Source organism: Mangifera indica, chromosome 10 (genome assembly GCF_011075055.1).
Source record: "Mangifera indica cultivar Alphonso chromosome 10, CATAS_Mindica_2.1, whole genome shotgun sequence".
Taxonomy (NCBI): Eukaryota; Viridiplantae; Streptophyta; class Magnoliopsida; order Sapindales; family Anacardiaceae; genus Mangifera; species Mangifera indica.
Window position 1 is genome coordinate 15,683,079 of NC_058146.1, and position 8,343 is coordinate 15,691,421.

At 34.3% G+C, this 8,343-nt stretch overlaps 1 pseudogene; it reads left to right on the forward strand.

Moving 5' to 3' along the window:
• LOC123228407 overlaps positions 1–5,326 on the forward strand; it is a 9,918-nt pseudogene extending 4,592 nt beyond the window's left edge.
• The last annotated feature ends 3,017 nt before the right edge of the window (positions 5,327–8,343 follow it).

Consider the following 8,343-nt stretch of genomic DNA (forward strand, 5'->3'; position numbering starts at 1 on the left):
ATGATAGGCTCCAACTAACCTATTTATCAAAATATCCTCTCTACAACCAGCATCAGCATCATTCACCATTAGAATCAATGTTGTTAGCGCTGCCATTTTTGCTAGTGATGTTGTCTTTGTCACCATGGTTGAACTGCATCTGAATAGAAAAGGATTCTCTTCTTGTTTTTTTATTCCCATTCTTGTTTATTTTTTCATTTCAACCATCTCATTACATGTGTCAGATAAAAGACTAAGTGGTTTGAATTTAATTTAAAAAAATATACTCATTCACACTGTTTTACTTATGCTTAAAATTTGTTTACTCTTTCCATGTGCTAGTTATTTAGATCGAAATAGATTTATGTGGAAAAGTGTTTTAAGTGTGAATGAAACAGTGTGTACTCTTTAAAATTAAATCTGAAGTATTAAATTTTTTAATTTGACACATGACATTAGATACTTGAAAGTTAATGAAAAACATGATTGAGAAAAAACTAGTAGATGCAAACAATTGTGTCATATCATTTCTAATTAAATTAAAAGTCATTTCTCTTTTTCGATTGTGCACCGTTAGATTGATCTGGAGGTCAAGAATCAGTCTCAATTTTAACATTTTTTTCCAAACACACTGTAACTGAGACTCATTCATGCATATCAATAGCCCTATTTTTCAGCACAATTTATTACTCCAATTTTTAGCCCATAGTTTTAGTTGGTCAAAAAGTTTTAGATCAAATGATGTAACTATCATTAATTTGCCAACAAGTGGAAAAACTCTACATTAACGTTTTATTTCATTTCTATAGTTTTTATATTCGCGCAAAGTCTTAAAAAAGTAAAAGCTCTACACTTTCATAACTTTACTGGTGCTGTACCAATATGTCTTCGGAAAAATAAGGCAGTATACTGGAAATTTTTTTCCCTTTGACATTTCATTTTAAACTTTTAGGGAAACATTGCAACACGTGCACACAAAGATACATGTATATGTATACCTATTTTTTGTTTGATAGTACAAGTTTTATCAATATTTTGCCCCCTTAAGCTTGGAATGGAATGACTGTTGATTTGAAGGAAATTTAAAATGATTGACCATGTTAGAATTTGTTGCAGTCCCCAGGTAACTATAGCAACAGCAATAATCTTTTGTCACCGGTTCTTCATTCGTCAGTCACATTCCAAAAATGATAGAAGGGTAAGTTATGCTCGTATTTTTTTTAATCAGTAGTGCCTTGTTTTTTACCTGGTCTGAATTCTTAATTTGTTGGCGTTTCTGATTGTTCAATATTATATTGTTGTAGTTTTTAATGTTGTTTTATGCGAGTTGTTGATAATGCTTCCAAAGATGTTATCTTTGTTTGAGGTTAGCATAGAATTTTGGAAAGGAGAAATTTAAGCCAAACAAGATTGCAAGAACAAATTATATAATACCTTCCATATGCATCGAGTTTGGGAGTTTGAGTGTTGGCAGGATTTATGATAGCATGGACACTTTTGAAAGTTGTACAAAGATGTTCTTTTAATGGTTTTTTTTCTAGTATTTTCATAATATTCTAAATTTCTCAAAATACTTGATAAATATGTTCAAATATTTACTTGTAATTTTATGACTACATGTGATGCATTTGTTCAGCATTGCAGGTTTTTTTGTATGTAATCTAAAAGTTGTGTTGCACTATAGTGGCTAAATTTTTATGCTTTCACTTGGTTTATTTACTATGTCATAGTGTCTCATTTATGATTTTAGGTCAAAAACATGTTTTATTAACAATTGTTTTGGAGCATCATTTTACTCTCAAGGTCATTTTGTGATTGAGTTGTGATGCTTAAAAGCACTGATTCTCATGACTTTTTATTTTTCTTTTATTTTTGTGATCTGGGTTTACTTCAAAGATAGATCAACTTAATGAGCTTGGTTGTTTTGTTGAGATTTTCATCTTGAATAAGTATTAACCGTATTTCTTTCTGTTGACTCCATGTATGGTGGTTTTGCAAAAACATTAATTGGTATTTTTTGAGAAGTGATTTGGGCAATTGTATGTATAACCTTAGCAATTTCAAGGCTTCCTTTTTCGTAAATGAAATTATCTTGTTTTTTGTTTTCTAGGTGAGTCGCTTTTGAAATGATTGCAATATAAATCATGTTTGACATGGATGTCTGGGTTTACTGCAGTAGTGGTTTAAATTAACTGAAATGATTGGCTAATTTAAGATAAAATAATAGATTAGGAAGCCTCTATTATTTCAGTCTTCCTGACACAATGGACCAAAAAAATAAAAACACAGGGACATGACTTGCTCATATAGCCTTAGTGTATCATGTGAATGTGGAAATGTTTGTTACTACCATGTCTCTTATAAACATTTGATTTTTAATGTGATGAAACATTGGAGATTTAATTATGCTTGTAAGAGTGGTGAAAAGAAATATTTTGAAATAGTTCTAATTTTCAATCTGAGGCGAAATAGCGTGTTGATTGAATGCAGGGTATGTTTGGATTAATCTGGATATCGACATATTCTAGGACCTAACTTCATTTATTTATCATGCAGACCATCGCAACTGTGTGTATGTTTCTTGCTGGGAAAGTTGAGGAGACTCCTCGTCCACTTAAGGATGTTATTGTTGTTTCTTATGAGATTATACATAAAAAGGATTCCACTGCACCCCAGAGGATCAGACAACAGAAGGTGTTCTACTAAGCTGCTTTCGCCAATATATTTTTTGTTTCTAATCTGGTGTTTACTTAAAGAGTAATTGCTGTCATTAGCCTCATTGTCCTCTCTCTCCTGTATGTCAAATTTCTTTCTACTTCTCCTCTTGTCCCAACAGAACATAAATATTTTCACTCTGCTAAACTTGGCTTTTCAATCAAGGCTTTGGTATATAGTCACCATTAGGTTGGTATCCCTTGGTCGCCGTCTGCATGTACAATGATTTTTCTGGTTTTCTTTCTTTTCCTTTATATCTAAAAAAGTTTCATAAACCTGTGATTTCTCTGGAGAGTCTTAAGAACTTCGCGGAAATATGTCTCATTTTTTCAGAATTATATCATCTTCCTCGTGATTGCATATTCTTGCTGAGAATCCACTTTTTTATGACCAACAGCTGTACCATTGGTAAATCATCTCCCTGTTACCTTTGTTTCTATATTAGTTTGATTTCTTGGTTTTCTTTCTACTTAGTTTCATGTGTAGTTACAACACTGGTTACTTATTCATTTATTCACATTTAACTTGCAGGAGGTATATGAGCAACAAAAAGAAATTATTTTACTTGGTGAGAGAGTTGTACTTGCCACTCTGGGCTTTGACCTCAATGTTCATCATCCGTATAAACCCCTTGTTGATGCAATAAAGAAATTCACGGTCGCACAAAATGATCTTGCTCGAGTTGCTTGGAACTTTGTAAATGATGGGTATGCTTAATAAGCTTTTTTTCTTAGTTTTTAATTTTTAGCTTCCTTCTATTTCTCTTGTTCACACACTGGAAAGCGGCTTGCAGGCTGAGGACCTCACTCTGCCTGCAATTTAAGCCTCATCATATTGCGGCAGGTGCCATTTTCCTTGCTGCCAAGTTCCTCAAAGTGAAGCTTCCATCTGATGGTGAGAAGGTTTGGTGGCAACAATTTGATGTTACCCCACGCCAATTGGAGGGTTGGTTTCCTCCCCTATTTTCTATAGTAAATATTAATGGACTCAATGGGGCAGACTGTAAACAGCTCCATGGCACTAATGCTGCTCATGGTTGTTCGCTTGCAGCATTTGACCCATGAGATTTTGTTAAAAGTTAATCCCAGTCATATGTTTGTAGCTACCCTCTATCCATACCTTGTCAAAATTTAGGGGACGAGATTATGTCAGTTTGTGAATTGGACTTTGATAATATATAAAATACTGTTGTCTACTTGGTCCAAAATTTAGCAGCCATAGTCTTATATGCCAAATGGTGTGCCATGGATGCTGACTGTTATGTCTAGGCTGTCCATTTGTGTCCTTAACTTCATGCCAGCTTGGATAATGTTTTGAGTTATCACAATTTGCAGAGGTTAGCAATCAAATGCTGGAACTGTATGAGCAAAGCAGAGTGCCCCAATCTCAGGGTTGTGAAGTTGAAGGAAGTGCTGGTCCAGGGTCAACTCATCACCCCCCTAAAACTCCAGCACTAAGTGAGGAAAAGGCTTCAAAGCAACTGTCAGCCCGTCCAGCAAGTGAACTCCGACATCTGGAAAACCAAGGAGTCATGCCAAGACCATCTCAAAGTAACCAAAATAATGATGATGGAAGTGGAGAGACGGGTAGTGATACTTCTGACTATAAAGTGGATGCAGAAACTAAAGATAATCAGCATCCTGAGGAATTGTCTCACAAGGAGAGCACAAAAGAAGTTCAAAACAAATCTAAATCTGGGATTGAGCAAATTGGTGAAGAACGAGGAAGGACTGGTGGAAGGAATGACGTTGCAGATGCAGGAGAGTGGAGAGATGATGGTGCATCATGCAAATCTAGCAGTGTTTTAGGTCGAAATGTGGATATTCAGGAAGGTCCTGTGAGCCAGTCTCCCAGCGAAGCTATTAAGATGATCAACAAAGATAAGGTGAAGGCAGCACTAGAGAAAAGAAAAAAGTCTCGAGGTGAAACAACGAGGAAAAAGGAATGTATGGATGAGGATGATCTTATTGAGAGGGAGCTGGAAGACGGTGTTGAATTGGCAGTCGAGGATGAGAAAATCAAGCGGGAGCGTAGGCAAAGCTGGTTAAAATCACATGAGAATTCAGATCATGGTAAGCAACCTGTGGAAACTGGAGATGATAACAATTTTGGCACTAAAGGACAGTCGTCAAGGGGATTCAAAACTGAGAATGCTGAAGAAGGGGAAATGGTTGATGATGCTTCTTCCATGTTGAACAGTCGAAAGAGAAAAGCTGGAAGCCCAGTGGATAGGCAGTTGGAAGGAAAGAGCGACACGAGTACGTGTCAAGTTACAAGCACGATAATGTAGAAGACGGACACAAGATGAGCCGCTCTGATTATGTAGGTAGAGAATACAGAAGGCATCCTCAAGAGAATCATTTGTGAGGTAAGAATAAAAAATAATTGATCTGGAATTGGCTTTAACATGGTCATTATATTCTTTTGTCAATGATTACTGACCATTACTGTGATCTCTATGTTTGAACGCCTGCCATTAATGAAGTGGTTAGTCTGATCTTTGGACACTGCCGATTATATTACAATTAGTTTGATTTTGGGGTTGCCTGTAATGGCTCATATTATTGTAAAACATGTTGAGAAATGAGGATGCGTCAATCTCTCATATAATGAAAGTGCCCTTAGAAAGTAAGAGTTTTTTTTTTTTTTTGATTCAGTGAGAACATAAAGAAACTCATAGCCTAGGCCGACATTTCATATGTTTATTATTAGTAGATATCATTCAAAATTGAAGTACAAAGTAATAGAATCATCTCATGTCTGGTTAACAATGTTTTCCGATTTGGATGGAGTAATACTGTTGTACCATGTATGCGAGTTATCCGTTTCTTTTTATTGACAGAGTATATGGGTAACAGTTGTCATGGTTTAAACGTTAGGTAAGTTAATAAGATGTAATTAGAGAAAATAAGTCTCAATATGTCATTGATAAAATGAAGAATTTTCTTTAATTAGAACATGATAATAAGTAATACAAAAAATTATTTTACCTCACTTAAAATATATATAAAATATGATTTGAATGATTGATTTGTCATTTAAGATCTTTGATTATTTTAATTTGAAAGAAAAAATAAATTAGTAAAATTTAATAATTATTAAAAAAAATTATTTTGTTAAGGGCCAAAGGACTATTTTCACTTAAATTATACTGAATTCTCAAAGTTTTCTCAATTAACTTTCAAAATCTTATTTACTTATCCATGATCGTTTAAATCTGTTAATTTTAAGAGTAAAATCGTCATTTTATATTTAATATTAAAAATAAATTTAAATATGATTTCATTTTCCCATAAATTTAAAAAATAATTTTTCTCCTCTAAACCAAGTTTAAAAAGATTACATTGCCCCCCTAGGGTTTAATTTCAAAACTCGTTCACTTTCTCTGGTGTTATTGTCGGTCGTCTTTCCCTCTCGACGGTTTCCTTTCTTCGACAACCTACCTCAACTCCATCCCAACCCATATGGCGATCTCGTTTTCATCATCTGGGAAGACGATTTATCTTCCCAAACGACGTCTCTTGACACCAGATGGGTTGGGGTGAAGTTGAGGCGGGTCATTGGAGAAAGAGAAACCATTGGGAGAGAGACTATCGGGAGAGAGAGACAGCTGACGATGACATCAAAGAAAGTGAATGGGTTTTGAAACTAAACCCTAGGGGAAAAATGTGATCTTTTCAAACTTTGATTAGGGAATAAAATGTTAGGTTTTAAACTTTTAGGGGGGAAATGAGATTAAATTTTCAGGGGTTAGAGTTTATTAAATTTAACCGTCATGGTGGGTAAATGATAGTTTCAAAGTTAACGGAAGGAATTTTGAGAATTCAGTATAGTTTGGGTGGAAAATAGTCCTTTGGCCTTTTATTAATATAAAATATCATATTGACCTAATATGAGATGACCCCATCTATATAGAGTCGAGTTGTGGGTCTTTACTTTTATGCGGGTTGGTTCTATATGAAAGATCTATTATTGTGCAAGTCTAGGCTTGGCATGCCCATAAGGACAATATGCTGCACCGAGGTTGAATTGACACGACCCACTATTGTGTTTATCTCTTATTATATGCTATCACTGTAGTTATTATAAATAAGTTAGTAAGATTTGTTTATGCATATAGTGTTATTCAAAATGTAATCACCAGGTTGAGTAATTTTTAACAATGTTATGTGCACATATATTTTAGTACATAATTAGATAATTAGATGATATATTATCATATGATTAAAGATTATATAATATTTAATTCAATGTTATCATTCGTATGATAATATATCATTTATTGATAATCATTTATATATAAATTAGTTTTCATTATTAGTGTGTGTTACTTAAATGTTCCTTTTGACGCCAATGAATTTTAATCTTTACATGGAACTCCCAAGATACCACCAAACAAGATAACAAAGCAAGAACATGTAAAGCACAAGACTATTGGGCATATAATTACCATTTCTTATCCAAAACTTTCCCAAAACCAAACGCTCCCCCACCCAATCCCCTCCTGCCACCTTAGCATCTTCCCCTTTCTCGCCTTATCCATCCTTCCATCACTAATCTCCCTCTCTTAAAATCTAAAAACTTCTCTCCACATTTTCTTCTCAATCCGAAAACCCATTTCTTCTTCTTTTTCCTCTACAAAATTCTCCCTTTAAAAAAAAAAAAAGAGCCTTTAAAAACCCTAGAAAATGTCTTTCAAAATCCCCACAAATCTTTAGGTTAACTCCTTGCAAGGAATTGAAGCAGTTCACGAACCGCGAGAAGCAACAGATTAAAAAGTTGGACTCATCATTGAAACTCTACACACTCAATAGTGCGCCAACGTTGGCCATTAAAGCAACGGTGAGAAAACAAAACGAAGATTCGATGGGAAACAGGGTTTGCTTTGTAGGTCAGATGGGTTGCCTCATTTGATCATGAGTGGCGATTAGAAGCACTGAGGCGAGTTCATTACATCGGGGATTTTGTTTTGGTACATTGTTGAATGGATTGGGTGGGTTGGATGAAGCTACTTGATTGCCATTAGCGACGAGAAGAAGCCCACGATAACGGAGATTATTATTGATGTTCCATTATCTGACCCATAACAAAATAAACCATCCGTGGAAGTTGGGCACATATATAATGTCCTAAAACCATTGTTTTTTTTTTTTTTTTTTTCAACACAAAAAATTATAAAAGCCTCCCAAAAACGTTGAAATTAAAATACTATTTTTCATATAATCTAAATCAACATAGTACAGTCACACAAGCAAAAAAACAATCCGGCTATGTATATTGTAATCCTGATTTGTTTACAAAATTGGTAGATTTTAACATTGGTATCACACCCTAAGTTGATGTATATATATTGTGCTTGCAATTTTGTAATTTGGAGACTAGGAATCCTAACCCAAAATTTTGTTTTTTGCATTTATATATTGTTGAAATTTGAAGTGAAATTCATAGTTTAGGATTTGAATTGATTTGAGTAAAATTACATAAATTTGGGACTGGGAAACATGTCAGGTTGATGTTTGGATTTGTGTTGCATGAATTGAATGTTAAATCAAACCAAATTTTGGCCGAAACTGATAGAAAACAAGACAAAAAGCATGACAGGTTTTGTCTCGATTTCGTCGGTACTAGATGATGTTAATGTTAAAAAAT